At 53.1% G+C, this 5,251-nt stretch overlaps 1 pseudogene; it reads right to left on the bottom strand.

Annotated features, from left to right (window-relative positions):
* Nucleotides 1–2,727: 2,727 nt before the first annotated feature.
* Nucleotides 2,728–4,766, bottom strand: LOC123457257 (annotated as a pseudogene).
* Between the last annotated feature and the right edge of the window lie 485 nt (nucleotides 4,767–5,251).

Genomic DNA, 5,251 nt, shown 5'->3' with positions numbered 1-5,251 from the left:
CCCGCCCACTACCTACCAGTTAGGCGCTACAAACATGCCTACCCCTTCCTCGCGGTGCCGCCAAGAAGCGCCACGCCTGCCACGCCTGGCACCTGACATCAGGGCACCAGGAGGCGGACCTCAACGTCCTCTGACACTCAGCAAAATCTCCCCAAAGGCTCCTCATACCCTGGCAAGCCACGGGGTCGCCAGTCTAGACACCACACCCAGGGAGCACACAAGAGTCAGAGGACTCGCCATACCCATCAGCCAAATCATTCATTGACTGGCAGGTGGCACAGGTACCAGGACACCTATGAGAAGGGGAGCAGTCTTCAGTAAAGCTTGGGGAATTGGACTCAGCCTTCCAGGAATCCAAGCCCTATGGAAGCCATGCTCAGTTCATCCCATCCGGATTCAATCAGCTTACAAAGACAAGACCACACACTGACGATCCCAACATCATGGTCTGAGATCCAAAGACATCACCACCTCCATCCTACTTCTAGAGTGTTTCAGACCCCCTTCCTTGACTTTCCAAGTCTGACTGTGCTATGAGGACAAGAGGGAACATCACCTGTACTGAGATTAAATGAAAATCCAAACAGCCCCTAGGCACCTGGCAGCAACACACAGAGACAATTGTGAACAGGCACACCCTCAGACCAAACACACACATACACACATTTGCATGCATGCACGCACACACGCACACACAAACACGTGCACACATGCGGGCACACACAAGCACAAACACACACACACACACACACACACACACACACACACAAACACACACACATCATGCTCACAAATATCCTAAGGGAAGATAAAGTCACGACCATGGGTGGGGTTAGGGCAGAGGAAGACACGAAGAGAAGAGACAAACACAGATGTGGAGAGAAGGGGGGAAGGGATTTAGGGACAGAGGGTGGAGTGGTGGTAGGGAGAGTGACAGAGTGCAGAAGGAAGGGAAGAATGGATAGAGAGAGATAGGGAAGTAGGGGGAGAAAGTGGATGGGGGAGTGAATATGGGAGGGAGGAATGATGGGATGGAGACAGAGAGTGGAAGATGGTGAAATGGAGGCAAGGAGGGAAATGGGAGGGGAGCAAAAGAGGAATGGAGGGAGAGAGAGAGAGACAGAGACAGACAGACAGAAAGACAGACAGAGACAGAGAGAGATGGAGACACCTCACAAGGTGTTTCTTTCACAACTGTATGAAAAGGAGCCTGGAAGCTTGAGACACCAGTAGGTTGTGCACTTTCGATGGAGCAGGTTGAAGAAAAGAGTTGATCATCTTCCTGCATGTGCTGTGTTAGCTGGCGGTATGTTCTGTGCTCTTAGATCTCTGGAGTTAGCCTTGAACACTGGAGACACTTCAAATAAGTAGTCCTGAGGTGACGGCCAGCAAATGAGAGATTGTTTTGTCCTGCTGGCCTGCCATAAGGCTCTCTGTAGAATTGTCGATCATTGTAGAATGGTAAACATACCGTCTCCTTCCAATGTGGGTCAAGGATCAACTTGGAGCTCCATATAAACAGCATGACCTTGAACACCTGGGAATCTCAAGATCAAAAGAGGGATTAGGGAGGGTGCTGGGGATTAATCCCAATAGGATTGAAAGATCTACAGATTGATTTAGGCATGCATGGATGAATGGATGCAAGGATGGATAGATGGATGGATGGAGGATGGATGGATGGATGGATGAAGAATAGACTGATGGCTGTGTTTCAAGCTTGGAATAAGATGTTCACACCTAGCTGCACTGTATTCCCAAGATGATCTTTCTTGACAAGGTTATGCCTTACACACATTCTTCTTTCAGTTGACATTCCACCTGCTTGTTACTAGATCAAGCAAGCCCGTCTCTCCTCCACGGACATAGCCCAGCCTTCCTTGTTCTCTACCCTTTTCTACCTGGCTCTCTGCATCCCTCCTGAATACCTTCCTATGTCTTGATCCCTTTAAATGGAATTCTCATGCACTTTCTCCGGGTAGAAACAAAGCAGCCTATTCAACCCACCCCTAACCCCACAAAACAGCACACAAACACACGAACAAATTTTGTTAAAATCAATAAACTTTATTGAAAGCAATGGAAACAAACTACACAAAACCAAACCAAACCCAACAAAGCCAACCCACCCCTAAAAAAAAGAAAAAGAAAAAAAAAATGAAAAAGAAAGTGAAAAAGAAAAAGAAAACAAACAAAAGACCTATGGGTAGTAGATATTAAAAGACTGGCCTGTAAAACCTCACAGCTCTGCATGAAGCATCTGTAAGGATAACAGCAGTCCATATAAGCCAGGGAAGGAGTCCACTCTCCCCATTGCCCTCAGGGAGTGTGTGTCCTCTGTAGTGAAGCCTAGTCCTAGTGTCCCGTGTGATTTCCTGGGGGTCCACTGGAGCCAGTCACTTGGTGTGCCCTTCTTTTGGGGTTTATCTTAAGGCTCCTTGTTGTTGAGGAGTCACTATTGGCCTCTCCATCTGTCCCCTGTAGCAGAGTCTCTCTCTCACTTTCAGGGCTGATTTCCTAATCCCCGGGCCCTGGAGAAGGCACTTCATTATTATCCCCACCTGCAATCAATCCTTATAGTTAGCGAGACACCTTGCATTTCGGAAGTCACTGAGTTGGGTTTTTGATGCACATCCTTGCTGGATGGGTCCCTTCTCCAGTTCCAAATCGGGTCTCTCAGGACTTTGGCCTCTCGGGTTTCTAGAAGCAAGGGGTACTGTCGGGGAGTCAGAGCATATCTAGAAGAGTCTGATATTCTTCTGAAGTGAGAGGCAGATCAGGTGTTGTGTCCATTTGCTCCCATGTTTCCTCCACATTCACAGGGGCAGGGCCCCTGCTCCTCAAGTTGGACTTCGGTCAGCAGTTGATCAAGGAAGAGCTCCAGGGGGTCCGTGTTCCCACCTTGAAGTGGGGGCCTGTGCTTGGCCTGGTCCAGAGGGCTGTGCCACTTGGGGAGGCTGGATTTTCTGCAGAAGGCTGGCCAGATGCTAGGGATCGAGGTATCCCTGCCCGAATTTGCTGCTTCCTCCAGGGGCAGTAAGCTGTCCTGGGAACCTTCATGCTCCATGCTGCCAGGATTTCTACCCCAATCCAGTGGGGCTGGGACATGCTCTTCCTTTTGGACTTCGTCCAGCAGTTGATCAAAGAGGAGGAGTTCCAGAGGGCCTGTGCTGTCTGCTTGAGTGCGGGCATCTTCTTGGCCCGCTCCACGGCGCTGTGCCACTTGGAAGGGCTTGGACTCTCTGAAGAAGAGTTTGAGTCGCTGGGGGCTTGAAAGGATCCAGGCCTGTACTTCCTGCTTCTCTTCCTGTGGCCAAAAGCTCTCCCACGAACCTTCATGCACCCTGCCACCAGGATCTTACATCCCAATTCAGAGGGGCTGGAGCATGCTCTTCTACTTGGACTTCATCCAACAGTTGATAGAGGAAGAGCTCCAGGGGTCCGTGTTCCCACCTTGAGTGGGGGCCTGTGCTTGGCCTGGCCAGAGGGCTGTGCCACTTGGGGAGGCTGGGATTCTCTGCAGAAGGTTGGCCAGATGCTAGGGATCGAGGTATCCATGCCCGAATTTACTGCTTCCTCCAGGGGCAGTAAGCTGTCCTGGGAACCTTCATGCTCCCTGCTGCCAGGATTTCTACCCCAATCCAGTGGGACTGGCACATGCTCTCCTTGTTGGACTTCGTCCAGCAGTTGATCAAGGAGGAGGAGTTCCAGAGGGCCTGTGCTGTCTGCTTGAGTGGCGGGCATCTTCTTGGCCCGCTCCACAGGGCTGTGCCACTTGGAAGGCTGGGACCTCTCTGCAGAAGGGAGTTTGAGTCGCTGGGGCTAGAAGTATCCATGCCTGTACTTCCTGCTTCTTCCTGTGGGCCAAAAGCTCTCCTGGGAACCTTCATGCACCTGCACCAGGGTCTCCATCCAAAATTCAGAGGGGCTGGAGCAGGCTCTTCTACTTGGACTTCATCCAGCAGCTGATCAAGGAGGGGTTCCAGAGAGGCCTGCGTTGCCTGCTTGAGTGGGGGCCTCTTGTTGGCCTGCTCACGGGGCTGTGCCACTTGGGAAAGGCTGGGACTCTCCGCAGAAAGGAGGGCAAGTCGCTAGGGCTCGAGGTATCCATCCCGTACTTCCTGCTTCTTCTGTGGCAACAAGTTCTCCTGGGCACCTTCACGCTCTCATGCCTTCCGGACCTGCAGGGGCCCCATCCGACCCTTGTGATGCCAGCAAGTCTTGATCTTGAGCTGTGGGCCTGCCCCTTCTGTGGCGCCGCCGAGCTCTTCGGTTTGAAACCATATGTGGATCGTGTCCTCGGCAACCCTGTGTCACGCGCCAGCTCCTCCCAGGTAGCAAAGCCTGGTCGTGGGTTCCTCTCAAAGGCTTGCCCTAGGATCCTGAGCTGTAGCGAGGTGAGTCGAGTGCGAGGCCTTCTGCCAGATGAGCGCATGCCTCTACCCTGTGGCCTGATCCAAGCTCTTTCCTGGAGCTGTGGCGAGGCTAGCCGCCTGGAGGCCTCTGATGGACCTCTTTGAGGGCATGCCCCTCCTCTCCAACACTGCGATTCCTGCGGTTCTGAAACCACACGCGGATGCGGCAATCTGAGACCCCCATTCGCTTGGCCAGCTCCTTCCGTCCCTTGAAGCTCAGGTATCTCTTCTTCTTGAAAGTTGATAGCAGGGCCTGCTCGTGCCAGGCCTGCCAAAAACCGTCTTCCTGCGCCGCCGGGATTCCCCGTGCCACACCACTGCCACCAACAGGGAGCTGCCAGCTTCTGCCATGGGCCAATGACGGCCTCCCAGGAGTCCTCACCTTGGGAGAATCGACTCAGGACAGCTTCAGAACAAGCACAAGCTGCAGCAACTGCCAGCAGAGTGGCTGTGACCACTGCCCCTTAAATACCTCTGCCTCTGCTCAGGTAGTCCCGCCACTACCTACCAGTAGGCGCTACAGATACATGCCTACCCCTTCCCTCGGCGGTGCCGCCAAGAAGCGCCACGCCTGCCACGCCTGGCACCTGACATCAGGGCACCAGGAGGCGGACCTCAAGGCGTCCTCTGACACTCAGCAAAATCTCCCCAAAGGCTCCTCATCCCTGGCAAGCCACGGGGTCGCCAGTCTAGACCCACACCCAGGAGCACACAAGAGTCAGAGGACTCGCCATTCCATCAGGCCAAATCATTCATTGACTGGCAGGTGGCACAGGTACCAGGACACCTATGAGAAGGGGAGCAGTCTTCAGTAAAGCTTGGGGAATTGGACTCAG

The sequence above is a fragment of the Jaculus jaculus genome, unplaced genomic scaffold (genome assembly GCF_020740685.1).
Source record: "Jaculus jaculus isolate mJacJac1 unplaced genomic scaffold, mJacJac1.mat.Y.cur mat_scaffold_175_1_27696_arrow_ctg1, whole genome shotgun sequence".
Classification (NCBI taxonomy): Eukaryota; Metazoa; Chordata; class Mammalia; order Rodentia; family Dipodidae; genus Jaculus; species Jaculus jaculus.
Note: the sequence above shows the minus strand (reverse complement) of the source record. Positions and strands in the feature narration are given on the sequence as shown.